A 26947-nucleotide genomic window follows, 5' to 3' on the forward strand; every position below is an offset into this window, starting at 1 on the left:
GGCTTGAACCCGATCATTTGTTTTAGAAACCACTTCGCATAGTTGCTCGAATAAAACACAACCCCAGTCAATCTTGTCACCGCAGACTATGGCAATCATCATCTCCAGTTTCAGTCGGGTCATGTTATCAAAGTTTCCTCCTTTTCCTTGTAGGGATTTGGAGACGATATCAAGAAGCCACCGGAACTCTGGCTTCAGTGTCTTCTTCCGGCTAGTGTGATCCACCAGGTCACCCGCATCCTTTGAAAGTACTAGTCGGACCGCCGCGGAGTCGGCTTCTGATAAACCAGTTTGGAAGTCCCTTTCGACATTTGGTAAACCGAGGGCTTCAGCAAATAGCTCCTCGGTAATCTCAAAAGTAGTGCCGCTCACGGTGGCGGTGATGGTTCTCTTCGTCAGACTTGCCTGGTTGAGGAACTCCAGGACTTCATCCTGATGAAGAACAAATGGACCAGAGAGAAACGTTTCCAGCTCAGATTCTCTCAACGATCTAATCAAGGCCTTGTATTCACTGGTTCCATTTTCGTGTGCTATTAGACTTAACAAGGACAATTGTCATATATGCGGTGTCATCTAACTTTCCCGCTCAAATATTAAAACAGTCACTTTCAAATAACATGAAGACACGTGTTTTTCAAATTAGAAGAGAATGACTAATATACCCCTAAATTTAATGATGACTCTATGGGAAAAGACGTCTAACATTAATTAGTTGGTCCTACCTTTATGAATAGTGACGGTTAAGCCATGCGACTCTTCGAAGTCTACTTAAGGGAATATTGCATGCGATTGAAACGTTTACGCTCTCAAATCTCTAAAGAACCCCAGCTTTCTCCAAACTTCTCTCTTAAGAATTTTGTTCATCTTGAGTCTGCTCATCTTCTCTCAAATGGCCAACAAGAAGATTACCCTTGGTCACTGTACTTTACAGGTGGATTTCTCCTTGGTGTATGCTTTCGATCAACAGGAGGTGGTTGACATGTTAAAATCTTTGGAGTATTCCGGCCTCGTAAAGTATCTCGACGACCCTTTTATTTTTTTACGAGAAGGAAGTCCGGGAGTTCTTTAAATCGGCAACCATGGTTTGTGATTCTATTTCTGCAATAGTGAATGAAACAGTTATATCTTTTGATGAGGCATCTTATGCGGAGTTCTTTGAACTTCCATCGGAGGGCCACATGTTCAATCATCATCTTCCAGTGGAAACCATCACGAAATTGAAGATTACTTTTTCGGCCGACGGTTCGGAAATCAGGCTGAATGGGAGTAAGAAAGTTGTCAAACCTCATTTCATTCTCTTAAATGACATTGTTGTGAAGACCCTTCAAGGAAGAGTAGGGTCATTTCATCTCTATAGTCAGGATCGATTAGACTATATGACGGATATCTCTAAGGGCATTCAAGTCAACCGGGGAATGTGTTTATTGAAGAAAAACGTCTTCTGGCTCAGTCCTGTATCAATCAAACTCGGGATCTTGTTCAACCTGAAGAAGAGGATAATATAGATGAACTTATTCAAACGATGGTTTAGGAATCAAATGTGTTGGAATCCCCTATTCTTGAAACAGAGAAATCTCCAGTGAAAGAGGCTGAAGCTAATCAGCCTATTGAGGCACAATCTGAGAGGGAACCATCGAAAGAAGACGAATCCGATAAGAATCCTTCCACTGAGGGGGAACAAGACAACAATGATAATTCGTCACAAGGTCTAACGTTATCATAATGCTTCATTCCCGACTCAACATCTCCTCAATCCTCTCCTGAAATAATAACCGCGAATATCTTTGAAAAAGTTGTTGATCTACCTCTTCACTCCGAAGGACCTTCTGAACAGATTCTTAAGGTGTATGAAGATATTCTCAGAGATGAAGAAAAGTCTAAGGATGCTTCTGAGGCAGATGAACCAGAGCACTCTACGTAGGCTCATACTCATGTTAGTTCCATTCGAACGGCTCCAGCCAGCCCTCCAAAGATGTCGTCTGCTGAAGAAATCTCCCTTGAAGGTGCAAAGAACTTAAACTCTATGGCAAAGATGATAAAGTCTATTCACAAGAATATGCTGGACTTGCAGTCTAGAATGTCAACACTCGAGAAGGGTCACAGTTTAAACAAGAAATAATTCTCTTCTTTTATTGCAACTCAGAAAGAATTGGAGAAGACCATGAAGAGAAATACTTATGAGATCAACATCGTCAACAACACATATTCCAAATCCGAAAAGAAAATCTTCAAAAGATAGTCTGAAAGGTTTGAGTGTGAAAGGGAAATTAACATGGATCTTCATCAGGAAGTTATGGCTGGAATGAATCTTGTTCAAGGTCAAATGGTCGAGTTAACCAATCATATGAATAGAGACGACGCTGAACGTATAGAACAAGTTGATTCCTTTGCAAGATCAATTCAAGCCATGGAAAATGTTGAAGTTGTCGCTGATAAAGAGAAAAGCATTATTGCCCTTGATGTTGATAATGTTAAAATGGGGGAAGAAAGCTCAAGAGGAGGTGGCAGCAGTAGCTTAAGAGGACGTGCTTGGACAGGTACCAGATCAAAAAGAAAATCCGTTGATGAAGGAAGTTTCAGACCAACCAAAAGAGGTGGAGGTCGCGGTGGTGACCGAGGTGGTGGAAGTAGTGGAAGAGGTGGTCGTGCTCTCAGTGGTGGTCGTGCTCTCGTCCCTCAAACTCGCAACCCCCTGACTGGAGAAAGTTTGCTGATCCAAAGGTGAAAAGGGAAGGACAATAATCTCTTTTCTTTTAATTTTTTTTTGTTGGTTTCTAAACTTAGTTTTTGGAACTTACACTTAAAGTTTGTGAACAAATGTCATTCTTATTTTAATTTGATGAGTGGTTATCTTATCTTATTAATTGTACAAAGTTTTAACATCATCAAAAGGGGGAAATTGTTGGGTCAAATTATTTTGACTAACGTTATTTTAATGATGTATTAGTAAAACATTAATTAATAATGAAGCTAAGCCATCTAATTGTTTTATGCAGGTGCATCAAAAATATGCTAAGTTAGACTTAGTTTAAAACAGGCTAATTAGACTTGTTGCTAGTTAGACGTGTAGTCTAACAGATACGTAGTTAGACGTGCAATCTAATAGATACGTAGTTAGACTTGTAGTCTAACATATACGTAGTTAGACGTGCAATCTAACAGATACGTAGTTAGACGTGTAGTCTTACAAATACGTAGTTAGATGTGCAGTCTAATAGATACGTTGTTAGACATGCAGTCTAACAGATACGTAGTTAGACGGGCAGTCTAACAGATACGTAGTTAGACGTGCAGTCTAACAGATACGTAGTTAGACGTGCAGTCTAACAGAAACGTAGTTAGATGGGCAGTCTAATAGATACGTAGTTAGACGGGCAGTCTAACATATACGTACTTAGATGGGCAGTCTAACAGATATGTAGTTAGACGTTCAGTCTAACAGATACGTAGTTAGATGTGCAATCTAACAGGTACGTAGTTAGATGGGCAGTCTAACAGATATGTAGTTAGATAGGCAGTCTAACAGATATGTAGTTAGACGGGCAGTCTAACAGATACGTAGTTAGACGGGCTGTATAACAGATACGTAATTAGACGTGTAGTCTAACAGATACGTAGTTAGACGTGCAGTCTAACAGATACATAGTTAGACGTGCAGTCTAACAGATACGTAGTTAGACGTGCAGTCTAACAGATACGTAGTTAGAGGGGCAGTCTAACAGATACGTAGTTAGACGGGTAGTCTAACAGATACGTAGTTAGACGGGCAGTCTAACAGATACGTAGTTAGACGTACAGTTTAACTCCATTAGACTTGATGGTTTAATGGATCTTGTTATTAGACGTAGGCATCTATCTTCCTTAGACTTGGCAGTCTAATGGAGCACATCTAATGCCTCACTTCAGCAGCTGTTTGAAGTTAGCATCCGTCTACCCGCGATCAACTAGTTATACGCTACTCCTGCTCTTCTCTTTCGTACATTCCAGTACGACAGCTATCTGTACCCAATGAATGAATGTCACGTACGCGAATATTCTTCTAGTACTTGTTTAGTAAAGGACAGTTTCAGAAGAATATTCGGTGCACTACCAATTCTGTACGGCCACGATACTTGTGCACAGAGCCTGTTGTACTCTTATACTATGGAGGCTTTCCAATGGGCGCTTGCCAAATGTCCATCTAGAAGATTCGATCGTTGATGATTGTCTTCTATATATAGATCCTCAAGGACAACGGTCGAAGTACCAGTTTTTATCAATGAATAACAAGTTTTTACGAGTGTACTGATTTCATAAGCCCTACCTTCTATTAATCTCATACTTTTGCATTTTCTGATATGTACATCTTCAAGTTCAAAAGAGAATCAAAATATGTCTAGCTGAGTGAAATTCTTAATCATATTGTAAGTTTAACAGAGACTGTTCTGTTAAATAGTTAGCTAGCCAGTAAAATCAATTTGATTCAAAGAAGTATAGTGAATCCTTCATGTGGTTGGAAGAAGGGGTAACGTATGAGAGTTTGCTCTGAACATCCATAAACAACTTTCTGTGTCATTTTCATTCTATCTTTCCTTCTCTCATTGATTATTAGGAAACGTTTCCGCACCTGAATCGCTTCAAGAATTTGCAAAGGTTTGTGAAGAATAGAAAGTGATATTAATCCTTAATAGGATTTCTATCAAACCGTTATCCAGAAATTGTAATCAATAGTTAGACCCCGTCTCTATTGATTATACCGATCCTATCAGTTTTGTTATTAATCTCTATGTTCTTTCTATATTTTAAAGAGTAAACAACTACATTTACATGAAAATATGAATAGCTAATAATAATAATATTTTTCTCTCTTTTATTTGTTATATGTTGATAACTAGTACTACTCTATTTACTTAGACAATTTTATAACTTTCTTTAAGCTGTGTATCAACCAACTTTTTTTATATTTAATATAAAAAAATCACACAATTTAATAATAAAAATACAAAAATCAAGATAAGAACTTGATTGAACACTCATTTTACAATAAACTATTATTTAGTGGAGAGTAACCGTGGTTAGCGCTTCACTAATGATAGTAAAATGCTTTAGAAAAAATTTAAAAAGAAATTTAGAAACACTTTTCTACTCATAAAATTATTTCACAATCATTTTTTTAGTTAGTATTGAAGTTGTTGCATGACACAACTGATTTGACTTTTTTAATTGATTACAAATTAACAACTAATCTTCATTTATCGCCTACCTACCTAAATCACCTAACACAAACACTTTAGCTAAGAATGAAAAAATTAAACTATCAAAATTAATAGTCATATGTGACTTCCTCTAAACTAGCCATACACTAAATTTCATTATTTATTGTTGTCTAGTTAGTTAAGATTTTTGGCTCTCACCTAATAGACCCGGGTTCGATTCCCGACAAATGGAGAAGATACGGTAGTAGAGGAATGTTTTATTTATAGGATAGGAACTACAATAATTTATTCAAGAAAAGAAAAACACATAAATATTATGTAATATTGTAATCTTCAAATCAAATGATTCAAACTTGATTTTATTTAGCTCAAATAATATGTTATAGACTTGTGTGTCTCAGAAAGAGAAAAACAATAGTACCATTCTGATTTTGAAATCCAACCTCTCGATCTAGAGGAAAACAATAGTAGTATTATGATCATCATGGAATGATTTTTTAAAGTTTTTCGAGAGCGTAGCCCCGCAAGGCTCTTAATGTGGATTAATTTTGGAACATTAAGATAGACTAACTTATTACTCATCTTATTTTTTGCAAATGACACACTTTGTCTTGTGGAGCCCACTTCCGATAACCTCTATCTTCTTAGGAAGATCCTCATCATCTATGAGGCGTGTTTGGGTTTCAAAATTAATAGACACAAGTCAAAACTTTTTTTTATTGGTGACATCTCAAACACACATACATTGGCTGTCATTTTTGGATTCAAACACGATCATCTTCTTCTAAGTACTTGAGTATTCCTCTTAGAGTCAATACCATATGTAAAAAAATCTATAACCTCATCGTTGAGAAAATAGAGGCTAGATTGGCTCTTTGGAAAAACAAACTTCTCTCTAAGGGCGGTAAACTTGTTCTTGTGAAGAACATTCTTACCATAATTTTCACTTTCATTATGTCCCTCTTCCCTATCCTAGTCTTTATGATAAATAAAATTGACTTGCTCTAGGATATTACTAACTCTAGAAGAGTCAGTCATCTAGTTAGATAGAAATTACAAAACGTTTTATCTAGTTATGATAAAGAAATTTTATTTATATAACGACACGTGGCATCATAGGGAAATGGTTTACTCCTTTTTGAAATTATATGAGATCTCTAATAAAAATAAAATATAAAGTGACTGACCACTATAGATTTACTTTTTGCCTCACTGAATGGAGAATCATATTGCATCGTTGCCTTTCATTCGCTGAAGAAAACAGAATGACAAACTTAGTGGACATCATTATGAAAATTACAATTCAATCGGAGTTTGACGATAGTTTCGTTTTGATTGGCTTCTCAAATTTTAAGGCTAGTGTCATCTACCATGCGACTATCCAAGAGGTGTTAACTAAGTTCCTTTGGAAGGAAGTGTGGAAAGCAAAATCCCTTCTAAGATTTCTGTTGAAAAATAGGATATGAATCTGACACTAATTGAGATAAAGTAGAGATGAATATAAACCAAGAAAATACGTATATAACACAAGATTTATGTAGAAACTAAAGACAAGAAAACCACGGGCAAGGAATGAAAAATTTACTATGGTTAAAATAGAATATTACAACTTAGAGAGAGAGAAAGAAGAATAATGGAAATATATAATTGGGCCTAATGGGCCCAACATCAAATAGTTAAGATTTTATTTTATTTTATATTATATTATTATATCGCAAACCTATTTCCAGGCCCCGATCTCATCTGGGTCACCATAATCTAACAATCTCCACCTTGACATGAATCTAGTATGTCAAAAGAAAAATTAATCTTCAAAATATAGACAATAACTATAGCAGTCTTCACCTCTTCCAAAAGCCTTCTGGGCTTCAACAACCAAGACCAACTAAGTTTTAGTAATGCTCAAACTTAGCAATGAGGAGCGCCTTCGTCATCATATCTGTAGGATTATCAATTGTATTAAATTTACTCACATCAATATCACCACGAGCAATAACATCACGTTTATAAAATGATATTGTACATCAATTTGATTAGTTCTTTCATGAAACATCTGATCTTTCATCAGAAAAATAGCACTTTGACAGTTACAAAAGACTATCGTCAACTATAAATCCTTCTTGAGTTCCCCGAAAAGTAATCTCAGACAAATAACTTTTTTACAAGCTTCTGTAATGGTCATGTATTCTTCCTCAATAGTAGACAATGCGACTGCACTCTATGGAGTAATTTTCTAACTAATCGCAAAACTGCCAATACAAAAAACAAAACATGTAAGTGATCTTCTTTTGTCAAGATTGCCAGCATAATTAGAGTCGACATAGCCGATAACTCTATCTTTAGTCCCACCAAACTGTAGATGAACATCCGCTGAACCATTCAAATAACCTAAGATCTACCAAACTATTCTCCAATACTCTTTATCATAATTTATCAGGTATCTGCTAGTGGTAACTGCATTTACTGAATAAGTCATACCTAACTGAGTATAAACCATTACATACATAAGTGAACAAATTGTAATGAAATATGGATCTCTTAACAAATACTTGATATCCACATCAGACTGAGGTGACATAGTTGAAGAGAGTTTAAAGTGAGTTGTTAATGAAGAACTCACAAGACTATCATTATTCATATTAAACCGACGAAGGAATTTGAAGTAGACACAACTATCGAAATCACTTCTCTTGAAGTCATGAGTGGTCATAAAAAAGTCAAAACTTTTATGCCACTACTTTGGCGATTGCTTTAAACCATAAGGGAATTTATTCAAATAACAAATACAGTCATCTTCTCTTAAGACTCTAAATCATTTAAGTTGATTCATATAGATGTCTTCATATAAAACTCCATGTAGATACATGGTCTTCACATCTAGCTGCTCAAGATTCAAAATATGCATCGCCACAAAACAAAGTAATACTCGAATCAAAATATGTTCACAACCAGAAAAAACACGTTAGTAAAATAAATTTCTGGAATTTGACTATAACATTCCTTATTGAGTGTTCGAGGAGGTTTAATTTTAGATATGGGCTTATCTGCATCAATATGATATTATGGTGTAAGCGGTGAAGTATCTAATAACTCTAGTGAAGTTGACTATGGTTTTGAAGGTTCAAATTAGATCTTCTCTCAAACTCTACTTGCTTGCTAAATTATTGCTAAATGTTATCTCGAAAAGGGTTATATTTTTGCTCAATCTGATCACAAGAAGTTATAAGAGGTGTAGCATGTAACATATGTGTCTCATCAAAAACAACATTTTGACTAATTATAAACTTTCTAGTTTCAGAACACCATAACTTATACCCCTTTACACCAGATTCATCAACATGAGCATATGCCGAATAACCAAAATTCTCAACTTAGAATAACTAGAAGGAATACCATACCATACTTTTTGCGGAGTCTATTTATTAATTACAGTTGACGGAGAACGGTTGACGAGGAATCATGTTAAAGTTACAGCTTCAGCCCAAAAAGACTTTGATAAATCAACATTAAGGAGCATATAACGCACATTCTCCATCAAAGTTCTATTCATTCTCTCTGTCACACCATTGTGTTGTAGATTCTTAGGCACTGTGTGTTTCTTAACGACTTCTTCAGTTCTTCATAAAGACTTAAATTCTTTAGAATAGAATTCCAAACCATTATCAGTACGCAAACATTATATTGGTTTCTCTGTCTATTTCTCAATTGTAGTCTTCCAACTCTTAAACTCAGAAAACACGTCACTCTTTTTCTTCAAGAAGAAAGCCTAAACTTTTCTATAGAAATCGTCGATAATCGTTAGCATATAATAAGCACCTCCCATAGAAGGCATCTTAGACGGTCCCCAAAAATTAGAGTGGATATAATACAATGTTCCTTTAGTGTTGTGGATTAGTTTAGACAACCTAACTGATTTCTAATTGTCGATGATATAATGCTCACAAAACTTCAATTTACTAATACTCTGTCCATAAAGAAGTCCTCGTTTTTTCAACTCAGTCATGTCTTTCTCACTTATATGACCAAGTCGCATATGCCACAATTTTGTGACATCATCATCAAATAACGAGGAGGTAGAGACAACAACATCGCCTACAATTGTGGAGTTTTTAAGAACTATAGCCTATCAAGTTTTCTTTTAACTTTCATTATGATAAGAACACATATACTAACCTTCATAACTCCACCTTCAACAGTGTGCTTGAAACCTTTTGAATCGAGGGTACTAAGAGAAGTAAGATTTCTCTTCAAATCAAGAACATGTCTTACATCATAAAGTGTTCGAACAGCTCCATCAAACATCTTGATTTTTATTTTTCATATACCCACAACCTTACATGATGAATTGTCTCCCATTAATACAACACCTTTGGAAACTGCATCATTTATTGAAAACTAGTCCCAAGTGGGACACATATGATACATACAGCCAGAATCGAGTATCCAATCATCTTGTGACCTTGCATTGCAAACAGAAGCCATAGGAGTTCACTGTCTTTGTCGTCAACAATATTGGTTTCGCCACAATTTTTTGTCAGCTTTTCAGTGAGAATATCATTCTCTTTCTAAACTTTATTTTATATCTTCCAACACTTATTTTTTATGTGGCCTCTTTTCTTGTAGTAATTACAAGTCTTCCAAGGTTTTCTTAAATTTTATCTATTTGTTTGATAACATTTTGAACCATTTTCTTGGGTTCACTCTTGAGCAATAAAGGTCTCTGCCGGACCATCGGACTAATGAACAAGATGTTTCATTTCTCCTTAGAGAATAATGCGTTATAAACATCATTAGTCGTGATAGTATCAGGACTAAATAACATAGTATTATGAGACTTGATATATGATGGGGGCTATGAACACAACAAAATTAAAACTTGATCTTCATCGTTATACTTGACTTCCAAAGCCTTCAGATCAGTAACAGTTTCTTCAAATGTTAATAAATGCTCTTGTAGAGCCGTACCTTCAGACATATAGTGAAAATATAAATTCTTCTTCAGATGCAACTTACTAATGAGACTTTCGTCAAACATAGTTTTTCTAGTTTCAACCATAACCTAGCAACACTGGTTTCTTTTAGATCATCTTGTAGAATATTTTTGATAGATGTAGATGTATGTGAGACATAGTCTTATGATCCTTCCTCTTTTCCCTTCTATTGTCCACGAACTAGGCATCTTATCAAACCCTAATAGAGTTTTTTCCAAATCCATATGAGTGAGAAAACCTCGCATCGTTATCTTCCATAAAGAAAATATGGTGTTGTGATCCTATTTTCCGCACTCCATGCACACATTCTCTCAAAGCATTGGCCGTTGTCTACTCTTATGCTCATGTCACACGCACACGACTCCTCCTAGGCATTTCACTCGTTCATGGAAATCCGTGATCATGCCACGATAGTTTGGCTAACACATTGTGCATATATCGCACGCACACGACCCTTCTTTGGTACCCTTCTCTCGGTCCTGACAATCTACAATCATTCCACGATAGAAGGTTGGTTCATTTAGCACTTCGCATCTCTAGTTCCTATGTCGCACGCCCGCAACTCTTTTCTAGGCACCTCTTGGTCCTGGAAATCCGCAATCATACCAAGATTGAGGCAAGATAGTTAAGGTTATAACATACAAATCCCACTAAAGGAACACAACGTCCTCGTTGGGGCCTACACCAATCCCACCTCGCACAAGTATTTGAAAAACACTCCAGCAATCATCCTAGACGGACCCACCTTCAGCATCGCCATCAAGACCGTATACTTGGTTGATCTATCCACTTCTAGGATAGAGATCTTCTCGTTCGCATTTGGGAATCCGAGAAAGAAGTCCCCTGAGAGTCCTGACCATACTCTCTGAGGAATCCTCAACAGTTGCAGTCGATGTACCTTCTTCATCTCGGTCTTGTTCAGATTACACACTAGACAATTGATCATCTGTTTCGCACGAAACTGATTAGAGAAATCATTCCTAGTAACCTTTTGTACTCCTTTCGAAAGTTGGATTCCTTAAGCGTCGGGACAATAACATAGTCCGTCGCTTAGCCCTCATTGGACTTCATCTCCAACAAATTCGACGCATCTGTCTCTTCCTCACCCTTACGGATTTCAACTATCTGTATGGCCGCGAGACATTGCGAATTTCCTCCTCTTGGAGAATCATAAGTTCCTTCTATGAAGGAGGGAGAGTTCGACTCTCCAATTAGAAGACCTCCTAAATAAGGAATCACCGCCACTTTCGCCTTGACTAGAGAAATTCCTAGGATGACTTCATAATCATATAGGGAGGCAGCCATCAACTCAATTTTCCCCTACCAACTTCCTACATGGAGGTCATCAATTGCCATGCCTTTGTTTAGTGTGGCTCCAGAATTCACGGTGTGGCTTCGGAATTCACGGGAATTCATGGTTCCTTGAAGGCAATAACCAATCCCCTGAAGGCTCCCATGATGTCTCCCCCGACTCCTTGAAGACCCCCTCGGGTTGTAAGGCCGCCTAACTGTGAAATCAGCTCCTAAATGTTTTGGTGATTTTTCTTGGCGGCATGGTACATGTTAACAAAGATAGTACGAACATATTTATTAGTATTGAATATGTATGAGGTGAAGTTTAAGGTAAAACACTAATCTAATCTTAACTATATATTTGTAAACGTGATTTTTTTTTCAGAATCTTCCAACCGGGCTGTGATGCCATATCAGGGGCATAGAATATTTGTTTTTCTTGACTCGTCAAAATATATGGTTTTTGGCTTTGGGTTTTAAAAATTCGTTGACATTTATAATATCGAAGCCATATTTATCCACTTTCACTCTTCGTTCCTAGGAATGTGCATCAAACCACTTACACTTGAAGAGGACCACCCGTTTGTGAGAAAAATATTGTACTAGGATTATGTCCGTTAAAACTCTGTAGTATGACAGAATATCCGATCCATTGTTTCCTACAACAACAACAACTTTATTGTTTTGAGTGGTCAGACCTTCGTCGTATTTTTTGTACATAATTTGTATTCAATTATTTTATACCAAACAAAACTACATGAACATAGTTGGACCTAAGCCTAAGATCTTAAGGTCTCTTGATATATTGATATCGTCTATTAATTAGGCGACCTATATTTATACATTTCAAAAAAGTATTCGTAAATTGTAGAATCAAGTTAAAGTTATCAGAAATGCATGATTCTGGTATCTACTCACTCTATGTTTAAAATAGCTAGTATACGTTGGGGGAATTTCTCTACGGGACTCAATGTTATTACAATCCTGAACATACTCATTGCACATTTGTTCAATATGAAATTATAAAATCATATCTTTAACGGTAATAATTCATACTAACATAGCAATACAAAATCATACATGTAAAATGGTCTAATTCAGGGCATTTTTTCAAGTTGAATGAATGAGCCATATCTCGATCGCAATAATCCAAGTTGTATATTGTTCCATTGGATAGTTTTTCCAATGATGAAAATACTGAGAGGACTGGGATTGAACTTTGTGTGCATTGAGGAGCTTCCTCCAAGTACGTGGCACATAGACCAATACTTTCATTCACAAGATAGCTCTCGCTTATTGAGCTTTCCGAGTGATTTTTATGCCACAAATATATCTTTTCATTGTACCCATATATTGTTCTATTGAATACATCCATCGAAACTGGCCAGAACCCCTAAGTATAGCCTCAAATGACAAGTGTATCAAGAGATGCGTCATAATGTCGAACAACGATGGTGGGAAAATCATTTTCAATTTGCAAGTGTTGTTACAATATCCAAGTACAATTATTCTAGGTTCGATGCACTCAACACTTTGAAACAATTGTACATTGAAAGAACCGGGACAAATTTATTATAGAATCATACACAACATCTGGAAGAAATCCACGGGTTGCTAAAAGAATAAGGTATTATAATACAATATGACAATCATGACTCTTCAATACCATAATCTTTTTCTCTTCCAAATTTACACAACCTCTAATGTTTGAGAAAAAGCCATCTGGAAACTTAAGATCCTTCAAGAATTTATAAAGACGTTTATTCTTAGAGGACAAAGTGAAAGGCACTTCTGGATAATGAACTACTCGTCCGAAATTTACAGGATGTAACTAGTGTTTTATGTTCAAGAGTTGTAAATCTTTTCGGACTTTAGGACCATCCTTAGTCTTATCTTTCACATTCATCATTGTTTCCAACACGCTATCACAAATATTTTTCTCAATATGCATCACATTCAAATTATGTCTTAATAATAGTGATCTCTAATAATGAAAATAGAAGAAAATGCAAAGTTTGTTCCAATTGTCTCCCCGTGTTTCATGGTATATATTGGTTTTCTTCCTCTGATCCGTAGTTAAAACTATGCCTTCTAAGTTTCGTGCTTACTCGTAAATTTCTTGCCCCGTTAACATTTTCGAGGGCTCATTATAATATGTTTGAACATCAAATGACTCTTTATCCCCTCATGTATTGGTGGTTTGGTGGAAGGAAGCATTTATAACCCATGTAACATTATTTATGCCCATTCCTCAATCGAAGAGATATAGTATCATGGTTACAACAAGGACAATCGAGTTTCCCTTTTGTACTTCACCCGGACAAGTTCGTGTACGCTGGGAAGTCATTAATAGTACATAATAATGTTACTCGCATGTCAAAGGATTGGGAGGTGTGTGCATTAAATGTTCTCACACCACAATTTCACAGTTCAGACAACTCTTCGATTAATGACTAGAGAAATATGTCAATTGCATCTCCTGGACTCTTTGGGCCTAGATTTAACATAAATATAATGAAATTTATAGAATCAATGCAAAGAGTAGGTGATACGTTATAAGGAATTAGAATGACCAGTCAAATACTGTATGACTTTTTCCCATTTGTAAAGGATTGAAACCCATTGCTTGATAAACCAAGTCTCATGATACTGGGGTCCGATGTAAAGTCCTTATATCTCTCATCAAACGTTTTCTAGGTGTATGGATCAGTCGGATGTCTAAACATATCACCTTTAACTCTTACTTCCTTGTGTCATCTCATCATTTGAGTGGTCTTAGAGCACATGTATAACCTCTATAGTCTTAATATTAGAGAAAAATATCTTAACAACTTAATGTGTATAAATTTTCTATTTTGTTTCTTCAGAACTGCCCCAATTGTTAGGTCGACTTTACATCTAGAAAGGCCACAAACTATACAAGACTCGATTTTTTTCGTTATTCAAAAATAGCGTACAATTGCTCTTACATGCATTTATCTTCTCATACTTAAGCCCGATATCTATAATGAACTTATTATATTCGTAGTATGAGTTTGGAAATTGAGCATTCATCGATAATATATCCTCTTTAAGTGGACACAAAAACATATCAAACGAAGCGTTTATCCATTAAATAACATTCTTTATGTGAAGGAGTTTCAATAGTGCTGATGATTTTGTTATTCGTGCACCTTCATATAAAGGTCGTTTAGAATCATCAAGCAATTTATAAAATCTCTATGCATCCTCGACTGATTCATAGTTTCTCGGGCCATCATTAATGTTGGAGAGCATATTGTGTATAAAATCTTGCATATACTATTCTTCATTAACCGATTATTATAGTTCGGTGAAGTACTTGTGACTTCCGGTACCACATCATCCGAGTCATCGTCATGATCATCATGATCATCATCATCCGTCATCATCATGATCATAAACCATATTATTAGTACTCTTTTCTCCATGACAATACCAAAATTCATAATTCATATTTTTTTCATTTACGATGAGGTGGTCTTCACATCAATTATATCCTTAAAAGTTGTGTTCAAGCATTTCACGCAAACATTTCACTTTCTGTAGTCATTTACTACTCATTAAAAAATCTTGGAAGTGGTCAACTCCTTTCTCATATTTTGGATAATCTTGATGTAATCCAAGTTTTATTGGGTTCTTCCATCATTCTAATAAGATGAAAAAAATATAGCATTAAGAATTCATTTATTCTTCCTAATTTATTATTATAGATCATTAATAGTTAAATATCAAAAATTGATATATAACTCTAATGGAATAGATAGATAGTCCTAATAGAATAGATAGATATAAAAAACGGATATATACCTCTAAAATGAGATTTATAAGCTGGAAATTAATAAGAATGACAAAGATTTCTCACAAGGAAAAGGTTAAAGCTATAAAATATCATCTCAAAGTCCTTTCGAAAACAAGAGAAATAATTTAGGACTGGTGTCTCAAAACTCTTCACAAAAGACCATCCAAACTAAAAGAAGAACATCCACTTTACGGGCTTAAGTTGAAATGGATTTTATCCTTACTTCCTCAAAAATATATTTTCAATCCTATGTCCATGAATTTCATCAATGGCAAATACTCATCCAAAAAATCCTATGTCCTATGTCCATGAATTTCATCAATGTCCATGAATATTTTTTCAGCCAATATTTCCTCACAACATAAGAATATTTAGAAAACATTCCAAGTGTTTAATTGATCAAAAGTCTTAACAATCACCTAACATTTTCTCACAAAATAACAGCAATAACATTAGAAGCAAGTACAACAACTAAGGGCATGCTTGGTACGTGGTTTTTATACTCGGGTATCGGTAGGCTGAACAGGGTTGTCAAACCGACCGATTTCCTCGGTTTGAACCGAAGAGTCAGCTTCCTGTTGTGGAACAGCTTGATCCGGCTGGGTTTCAATATTACCCATCTGATCATGGACAAACCGCCTGAAAACTGGAATTTCATCTTCACTATCAGAATGAATATTGTTGTTTTCCAATCTGTTGTGTAGATCAAAGCATGATGTAGTATTACTTTCAACCGATTCATCGAAAACCACGTGAAGTGATTCCTCCATAGTTAAAGTTCTATTGTTATACACTCTATATGCCTTACTCACTACTGAGTAACCTAGCATGATCCTAGTATCGGTTTTTGCATCAAAAGCAGAAAGATAGGTTTTACCATTTATGTGAATGTAGAATTTACACCCGAAAATCTTGAAGTATTTAAGATTAGGAACCCTGTTAAAATAAACCTCATACGGTGTTTTGTTGTGAAATTTGTTAATCAGAGACCGGTTCTGTGTATAACATGCAGTGTTGATAGCCTCAGCCCAGAATTTCTGAGCAATACCCGAATCGGCTATCATGGACCGTGCGGCTTCCTTGAGAGTCCGGTGTCTTCTCTCGGCCAGGCCATTTTGTTGAGGAGTCCTAGCACTAGACAACTCGTGTCTAATACCGGATTCATCAAGAAATGCGGTTAAAATACTGTTGATAAATTCGGTACCTCTATCACTTCTAATGCTATTAATGCGAGTTGATTTTTCATTTTACAAACGTTTAAGTAGTGTGATCAAGTTGGCTGCGGTTTCACGTTTGGATGGTAGAAATATTACCCATGTAAACCTAGAGTAGTCATCAATAACTACCATGGTGTACAACATACCTCCTAGGCTAATGACCTGAATTGGTCCAAATAAATCCATGTGTAAGAGATCTAAGCATCGGTTAGATTGAATGTTTCCTTTACTCTTAAAGGTTGACATAGTCTGTTTACCCATTTGACATGCTGAGCAAACTTTATCCTTGTTAAATACTATGTCAGGAATACCTTCAACTAGCTTTTTACCGCGAATGTAGTTTAAGGTTTTCATGTTCAGATGGTTTAATCTCTTATGCCACAACCAGGTTTGATCGGTCTTAGCTATCATGCATACAGGATATTCTACCTTAGTTTTCCAATCTACCTTGTAGATATTTCCTAGCCTATTTCCGATGAGTAGTATGGTACCTTGGGAGTTCTTGACTAAGCATGCATGTTTAAGAAATTCTACCGTGTATCCAGCATCACACATTTGACTAATACTTAGCAAGTTAAAACGTAGGTTTTCTACTAAGAGCACATTATCAATTGTTAGATTACCATGGACAATATTACCCTTGCCCACAGTTCTACCTTTTGAGTTGTCACCGAAAGTGATTAGTGCAGCGGTTTCTATTTTGATGTCGGTTAGCAGGTTGTTGTTTCCGGTCATATGCCTGGAGCAACCACTATCCAAGTACCATTTAGAGTTTCCTAGCCGTTTCTTTATGTCCTGCAAAATGTACATATTTACAACTGTTTAGTACCCACATTCACTTGGGTCCACATGCGGTTAGTCCTTTGGGCATCCAAACTTTGACAAACCGGACGGCTTTCTTTGCTAAGGTCTTAACCGTCCTTTTGGCACTCGGATTTGGATACTTTAGTTCTCCTGTGAAGGCCTTAAATGGGGGTGATTTGTAATTTGTCCTACGCGGTCGATGATTGGCTCTCCTATTCTTGAGCAGGTCGGCTTTTCTTTTCTCGGGGTCAAGCCATTTCTCAGAGGTAGTTGGACCTACATAGGTTAGTTTTTCTTCCGTTTAGTATGCGGTCAATTCCTCTTCAGCGGTTAAGGAACTTCTAACAAAACTTATGAGGGGGAGGTCGTTCTTTAAGAACCTTATTCTGTCTACGAGTTTATGGTCTTTGGATCTATCGTCTATGTATCCTAAACCGAACATGCAAGTGGGGTGTCTTTTGTAACTACACATCTTATTCACTATGTCACTAGATCTCTTATATGCGGCCATCTTATACTGGAGTCGGGCATTTTCTTCCTCGGTCAATTCTTGAACTGGTTCACTAGACTGTTCGGTCTTGAGTAAAGGTTCAGTTGCTAACTTGGTTTCTGAGGTAGGGATTTTATCAGGTTCTATGACCTTTGGTTCGGTTAGAACAGGTTTTTCCGGTTTTATCAGAATGGGTACTATAGGGTCGGTTCTAAAGTTGAGTTGCTTAGGTAACATTGCTAGTAGGTTCTTATACTCTTCTACCATATCATTCAATGCATTATATAACTCATCTTTAGTAAATTCTTCACAGGGAGAGTCAAATACCTGTTCCTCATTTGCCATGAGGCATGTGAGTTCATCATCACTGTCACTGTGAGCCCATAGACTTCCTCCATTATCGACTATCAGTGCTTTCTGAACCTCACTTCCTTCACCGGTTTGTTGATAGTTATTTCAGTTATTTTGGTAATCCGGTTTCCGGTCATCCCTCCTTGGTTTTCTGCATTCCCACTTGAAATGTCCCAAACTGTTGCAGTTATAACACCTTATATTGGATTTATCACCATAGTTATAGTTTGTTGGTTGGCTGTTTTCATGAACCTCCCAACCTTCTGTGCAAGCATTGCCATGGCATCCTCGGTGAACTGTTCGGCGGTTCTGATAGGTGCAGGTGCAGGTGCATGTGCAGCCGGTTTTGTGGATGTGATCAATGCTCTGGTTGAGGTTGAAGCCGAAACTTCTTCTTCAATCCTAGATCTCATTTCAAACTCATATGCCTTAAGATCTTCGAATACATCATGTAGCTTCATCTTACTTAGGCAGTTTGATTCTCTCATCACCATTGTCTTTATGTCCCATGCACTTTGAAGAGATCTCAAAGCTTTCATGATGACCTCCTTGTTGTCATATCTCTTGCCAAGAGTTGCTAGCTCATCTAACACACCAGTGAACCGGTCACTGTATTCCCTCATTGTTTCTCCCGGTTTCATCTTGATGCTTTAAAACTTCTGAGTAGCTACCATTACCTTGTTTTCCTTGGTTCTTTCATTTCCCTCATAAATCTGAATAACCGTGTCCCATGTTTCCTTTGCGGTTTTGCAGTCTCTGATCTTGCAGTATGTGTTTCTGTCCACACTGTTGGAGATCCGGTTTCTAGCATGGTTGTCCAGGTTATTTCTTCTCCTATCTTCAGCTGTCCATTCCTTTCTGTCCTAATCAATGATTATCGGTCCTTCGGCCAGAATGGACTCCATCTCATCATCCAAGGTGATTAACTGTAGGTGCATGTGTGCCTTCCAGTTTGCAAAGTCATCACCTTCTAGCATTGGGGGCCTATCAAAGGACATGCTTGCTTGAGTATTGAAACTAACTGCTCTGATACCAATTATTAGGATCTAGGTCGCGGCTGGAGGACCGGGGTTGGGCCGGTTAGCGCGTCTCACTCAAAAGGTGGTGATTAATCCTGTTAGAGATTAACACCGGGGTTTCAATACTACGCAAACTGTCACAAACCCTTGAACTAGGTTCAAGCGCGGAAGAGGTTTGTTTCAGGTTGAAGTAGCACACTTACAAGATAGGCAGAACCGGTTCTGGATGATATAGGTTTGAAAATTGATGGGTCGGTTTTTGTAACCTGGTGATTCGGTTTGGATAGTGTAGAGTCGGTTAGGACGATGTAGATAGGTTAGTATAGGTCGGTTATAGGATAAGGCTGGCAGAAAGTAAATAACAAGATAGGTTTTTATGGATGTTCGGAGATAAAACTCCTACGTCACCCCTTCCTCTCGAAACCGCGAGAAGGATATTCACTAAGGAATACAAATACAATCCGATCGAGACTTATTTCCTGCTCGATAACACCCTTACAATTTACACCGAAATTGTAAAATACACACTTCAACTTTAGCACTTATGCTTTCTAGAGAGAGAACACACTCTTATTAATTGCTCACTGTGTCTTCCTTGAAATCTCTTGTGTCCCTTATCTCACAGGTCCCACATTTACTCTTCTTCAGCTGCTCCTTTTATAGGTGAAATATGCCAACGATCATATTTCGCTTTCTTGAATCTTATTGGCTGAGCAGAGGTTCAGTGATTCAGGCCCTACGGTCATCTTTTCAGACCTGGCGGTTAACTTCACAAACTTTGCAGTCTGTTCTTCCGGTGTGTAAGACAAACCTGCTAGGTTTGTCTTTTACTCAATGTGGTAACTGTTGGTTAGACAGTTGTCTGTACTTGGAAGATTGCCTCTGATTTATCCTGAAAGTAGAAAGATCATGTAGGACTGTCTTCTGCAGCCTGCAGACTTTCCTCAGACTTGTATGGATATGGAAATGTTCAGTCTGTTCCTTTGGTATCATTTTCAACAGATACCCAAAGTAACTTCTTGTGCTGGTCGGTCATTTGGTTTTTCACCGGATGGCTTCCGGTGTAATTGGTTTAACCGGACAGCTTCCAGTTATTCCTTTGCCTTGTAGCTGATCGGCTGTCTGGTGTTTTCGGTTCTTAGCTCTGGCCGATCCTTTCTTTGTGCGGTCATGTTTCAAATGTTCCTGGTCGGTTTAATAGCTTGACCGGTTAATCTTCTTAGCCGGTTCATTTGTTTGACTGGTCCGGTTCTTTGTTCCTGCATGGAAGGTTGATTTATGTTAAGTTCTGTGAACCGGTCTAATTTTATCTAACAGTTTTTAATAAATCTGAGTCTATACAAATTTTTTGAATTTATCCACGGGATCATTGCACGTTTTATTTTAAAGAAAATTATTTTTTAGAATAATTGAATTTTTGGAAATAATTAATTTTGGATTTTTAATAAGTTAAAGAAAAAATTTGTCTAAGTTACAACACTTGGGAAAATTATTATACTTTGAATATTCAATGTTACATTTAAATTAGTACCTTGGATATTTATAAATAAATAATCATACAAAATATATGTATTAATGTTTTTTTTATTTGAAAGTAAAAATTTGTTATATATGATTTTGTTATTTTTATTAGATTAGTTGTTTTAAATTGTTATATTAGTTGTCCACTAGATTAGTTGTTAGATTAGGTTTTGAGAGTTTATTTTTTATTAGTTAATTATCAATTTTTATTAATTAGAATTGTTCCTTAAAAATAGGAATAATTAAAAATAAAATTGTTTATTTTTAAAAAAAAATTGTAGGAGAAAGGGTGTGTTAAGGGGAAAACAGCAAACAAAAAAATTAACGGTTGAAGAACTTGAAATCTGTCCACAACCGTGAGTTAACAAAAAGTAAAGGATCAAGTGCAGTCAAAGAAAATAAAAGAGGTTGCTAAAATAAAGGAAGAAGTGGCAAATAAAGGAAGAAGTGGCAAGATAGAAGAATTCAGCATGACGGAGAGGAGCATAGAGACTGGTCATTTTTTTTATTAAAAATTAAAATAACCAAGTATTGCATCATACATCAAAAAAGGCTTAAATCCCATTGGACAATTTAGTTACATGTAAAGTGGAGATTGCCACAATTTTTTTTAAACATTTATACATGTAAAATGGTTTTCTCTTTGTATGTCAATTGTGTTAAATGGGCCTTTGGCCTAGGGTTTTATAGCTTTGCCTATAAATACCTCTCTTAACACCCTAGTAAAAGATCCTTTTTTCATATAGACGTGCCCTTAGGCTGCCATATTAAAAACTTCACTTTTTTAATCTCACGTGTCCCTAGGCTGCCAAACTTTCTCCACAACCGAAACCCTAAGAAAACATCAACCATTCTTGGGTTGTGTCACAAGTTTTGATTAGGAGATTTCTGCTTTAATTTCAAAGACAAAGGAACAGCCTCATTGTAATCCCCTTTACACACACCTTATAATAGAATCTTAGAATCTGAGTTTGAATTTTATTTTTATTTTATTTTTTATCTTTACATACAAATTTCATGCATGATTTCTTTATAAGTTTATTGTTTTGATAGGCGTGTAGGACTTTATCTTTTGTATGTAAATATGTAATATATTTAAACAAAAAAAACAATGAAACAAAAAAAAATATAAACTTTCTTACCTTTTACAAAAACAAAGTTGATGATTTGCATAACTTTATAATTATATTTAGATTGTTTTGATGCTTGTACATATGATTCAAAATATATTTTTAAACTAAAAATTTAACATAAAAAAAGGGAAAAATAATAGGCTTTTGTTTGATCCATCTTTTTTTATTTTATGAATGTTAGAATTAGGATATATATATGTATATAAGTGTTTATTTAAATGTTTTAAACCTTTCAGGATTTTTTTTTACAATTTGGGATCCATTTGGATCACCAAGTATTAGTCATCTTAGGATTAGGTCAGAAAAATTGGCAAAATAATGGGTCTGTTGCTTTAGGACCGGAAGAGCTAGCACTAGAAGAGCATCTGACTGGTAAAATTGCACCCTAAAGCGTACTCGGGTGTCATCCGACCAAGGAGTCTCTCTATATACAAAAACCCGATGCTTTCCTGACACTTCTAGCACTTTTAGATGCTTCTATGCACATAAAGACCAAAAAAACTAGCATAACTCCGCGCCTATGCTAGCTTTCTTTCGCTCAGGACCCTAAAACTAGATCCAACCCTTTTTCTAACTGAGAAAACCCAACTTTTAGTTAAAAATTTTTCTTATACTCGATCCCTTTAGACCTCCTTAGGATTTTTGTTTTTTATATATGTTATTTCTTTTATTAGCCTCTTTGAGTTATAATTTGCACCCAAAGAATACCTACTGTTCATTTAGGATCGGAAGGGAGAGCTGTTGTAGACCTAGGACCGAGGATTGTTGCATCCAGAGACTGAGGACCGACGTGTTTCTACACCTGGTGACCGATGACCGCTATTATTTGTTGTTGGAGACCGAAAATCGACCGCACTTGAAGAATGAAGACTGATGTTTGTTGCGCTTGGAGACCGAAGGCCGACATTCTCTACACTTGGTGAGGACCGCTACTGCTGATCACAGGACCGACGATGGTCGCACCAAAGGACCGATGACCGACAGATAGTGTAATTTTCGACCGAGTTGGATTTGTACCTCAGCTAAAAATCAGGTATAGGACCGTGGAGGCTAACCACGGTCCTTTTTCTTTATTTTTCATATTTTTTTGGTCTTATTTGGTTTGTTTTTGTTGGTTTTATTATTTTTTTAAGTTTGTGATTTATGTGATCCTATGTTAGCATAAAATTAATTTTTCTAAAATGTAAAGTCTAAGTATTTTTAAAAGAAATGCCAAAATTAACTAGTAGAGACCTTAGGGCGTTGTGGGACATAACGTCTAAAAAACTATTTCCCACACGTAACCAAACGCGGAACTCACATCTCTTAATTTCCTAATTTTTGAAATTAGGTGGCGATTCTCTAGTCGTGAGGATTAATTAATATTGAAAAAAAGTTAAAGTAGGCCTATGACATACTTCCCATTAAAAAACTCACAATCTCTCTCATATTCGATAAGAAAGTAAGATATGGAGTTGTAAAGTCTCGTTTTTTTAAACATAAAATTTTCAAACATTAAAATTAATTCCCTTCACATTTTCAGAATAAATTTTTTTATAAAGAGCGTCCTTGAACTTTCAAACGAGTCGATCAAAAAAATATTTTTAAAAAAATCGATCACAAGTTTAACCTTAGATTTTGACAAGCCTGATTATATTTTATCCTTCAGAAATTAAATGCAATCATATACATAAAAATTAATCAAAACCCTAACACATATAAACACAGTCCATACACACATTCTAATTATAATCAAACACAAACATGTATACATCATATTATAATCAAACACAAACCTATACTTGTAAAGTCAATCACAATCTCTATACTTAGAAATTGACACACAATTCATATTCTTAAATAATTAAACAATGTACATATATTTATAAACTAAAACACCACTTAAAAAAGGGAAAAGAAATTTGTAAACAAGGCCTTTACCGAGAGAAATGGAGAAAATCTTTTGGTATTTGGTGGAAAAACCCGACAAATTTACCCATTTCTTTCGGCTTTGGTCTTAATTACCTAGAAATTCTCAAAGTGTTGGGAAGGACCAATACCGAAAGAATTGGGTAATTCTTTCGGTATTACCTTTAAATACCAAAATTTGAAATAAATCTTTCACTATTTGACCCCTTCAAATTTAATTATTAATTAAATGTAAACATGATTATATTTTATCCTTAAAAAACTAAACACAATCCTGTACATAGAAATTAAACAAAACCCCTACACATCAAACACAATCCATAAACACACATTCTAAGTATACTTGAACACAAACCTTTATACATCCTTTAATAATCAAACACAAACTTATACTTATAAATTCAATCACAATCCATACACTTAGAAATTGACACACAATTCATATGCTTAAAAAATGAATCAAGATCCACATACTTAGAAACTAAAGCACCACTTAGTAAAGGGAAAAGAAATTAGTGAAGAATGTCATTATCGAGAGAAATGGAGAAAATCTTTTGGTATTTGGTGCCAAAATCGACAAATTTACCCATCTCTTTTCGTTTTTGGCCTTAATTACCCAGAAATTCTTAATGTGCTAGGAAAGGCCAATGCCGAAAGATTTAGTTTAAATCTTTCGTTATATCCCTTTCAGAAAAACCCAACACTTAGAAATTTTCCATTATTTTTAGAAAGGGAAAAAACCATTAAATTTATTATAAATCTTTCGGCATTTCCCCTCTGGAAAAAACCCAACACTTGGAATTTTTTCTTTTTTTTGGAAGGGGCCAAAATGACAGATTTAATATAAATTTATCTGCATTTCCCCTCCAGAAAAAGACAACACTTAGAAATTGTTTTCTATATTTTGGAATGGTTCAAAACCGAAAGATTTAGTGTAAATCTTTCGGTATTACCCCTCAGAAAAAACTCAATTTTTGGAAGGATCTAGAGTCTACAAATATAGAGTATATCTATCGGTATTCTCATAAAATACCAACAGATATTGTGCACATGTCGGTATATGTTCTCATTGAGGACGATTTTCTTTCTTTCGGTATATATACCGACAAATTTATATACCTATCGAAAAAAATCTTTCGGTAAAACAACAATTTTACTAGTGTTTTCTTCACTTTTTGGTCGATTTATTCTTACTTTTATCTAAAGTTTTTTTTTTATATATGATTATTATTGCTTTATAGATATGTTTTTAAAGAATCTTATTTATATACAAATTTCATGTTGATTTATAGAGAAAATTATAAGTATAGTGATGAAAATGAAACTTTCAGGTTTCGAGTTCATAGTCTACTGGAATTCACTTAAAATTGAGAGTTTATATAAAATCTTTTGCTAGTTATAACTCGTAAAATCTAGAGTTTATTCGAAATTGTAAGAGTTTAATTTCAAAAATATTAGTTATTTATCATTATTTATATATATAAAATTAATTATTTTATACCTAGCCAATTTTAAAATTTTATATATTTAAATATAAAATTAATTAAATAATAATAATAATAATTAAATAACACAATAAAAAATTATATTTTTAAAATATATTATATTAATTTAATTGAATAAATAATAAGTTTTTTTTAATTTATAAATATAAATATATTTTTTTAATGTAAAATAGTATAAAATTGTAAAATCGAAATTATTTATAAACTCGTAAAATTTTATTATATTAAATTTAAAATCGTAAAGGATTATCTATTTAAAATTTACTAAAAATCAAACTCGTTAACATTTTTTAAAATTGTAAAATTTTAAAAGTCAATTCGAGATTTTAATTGTATTGTTCAAGTGAACTAATTGTATGTACTCATATTCAAAGAACATTTTAGTTTTGATTATAATTTTTTTAAGCTATGTATATACCTAGCTTTTAATAATAGTTGATAAGTCAATAATATTTTGGGTTGATTTAGATTTCGATTTTTCTTCATTTACATTAGTGAACAATTGCAATTGAAATACTATAATAAACTTGTTAAGATTCAACTAGGTAAGTATATAAATTCATATCAAATTCAATTATGATTTTTTGGTGAAATTTAATGACAATGGATAAGATAGAATGTCAATGGATAAGATTGAATGCCAAGAGTCTTGAAATGTCCAGAGTCTATGAATCCTAGTCGTTGGATGAATTATTAGTCGTTGGATTGATAAATGAATTTATTGTGATGGTTTATTTTCTAGCTATAAATCATGTTGAAACTCTTCATATATATCTTTTTCACTCATTACATAATCTCTCTAGAATGTGGAAAGTTGTTTCTTTATTTTCTTGAGTGTTCTTCGAGTTGTTCACTCATTTGAGTGTTCTTTGAGTTTTTCACTCAATCGAGTGTTCTTTGAGATCTTGACTCATGGTATTTCTGTTTAAACTCAGTGATTGATTCAGGTACTTTGTGTTCTCTACGTAGTGGTTTGGTGCTGAATCACTACTAAATTCGTTGTACCCTAGGAGTAAGGACGGACTCAGAAATTAGATTTGGGGTGGGGTTAAAATGATATATATAAAGTTTAAATAATTTAAATTTTTAATTAAATCCAATTCAATACAAATGTCAAACAATTAACAAAAGAGGTATCTTCCATTTTATTTTTATTGCAAACTTTCAATTGCTTTATTGCTACAAAAAAACAAATATTACATTTAGTTAAAGAAATTTTTATGAATTTAAGAAAACAATTCTCATCTATAGCATATATATTAATATAATGTGATAGAATAATTCTTAAAAGGTAAATCGTAAAAAAAAAAAAACTCGTTTAAACAACATTTCAATTAAATTAAAAATTTAAAATAAATTCTTAAACTATATATATTTTCTAAAGTTTATTTCTATATCCACCTAATGATGACGTCCAAATTAATATTTTTTTAATAATAAAGACTAAATAAATCAAAATCGTTAAACATATCGTGATAGGTAATGTGAATCGATGGAACGACGACAACTATGATATGCTTCGATCAAGATATTGTTATGTTCGGGAAATTTGAAATTCAATAATCATCATTTCTTAATCAAATTATAATTTGATACACAAACAAAAGTTTTAAGAGTACTTAAAAGTACCACCTAGTCACATAAACAAAGTTGGCATAGAACAAACTCATAAATTATAGCAAAAATATAGATGATAATAA

This window comes from Impatiens glandulifera, unplaced genomic scaffold (assembly GCF_907164915.1).
Source record: "Impatiens glandulifera unplaced genomic scaffold, dImpGla2.1, whole genome shotgun sequence".
NCBI lineage: Eukaryota > Viridiplantae > Streptophyta > Magnoliopsida > Ericales > Balsaminaceae > Impatiens > Impatiens glandulifera.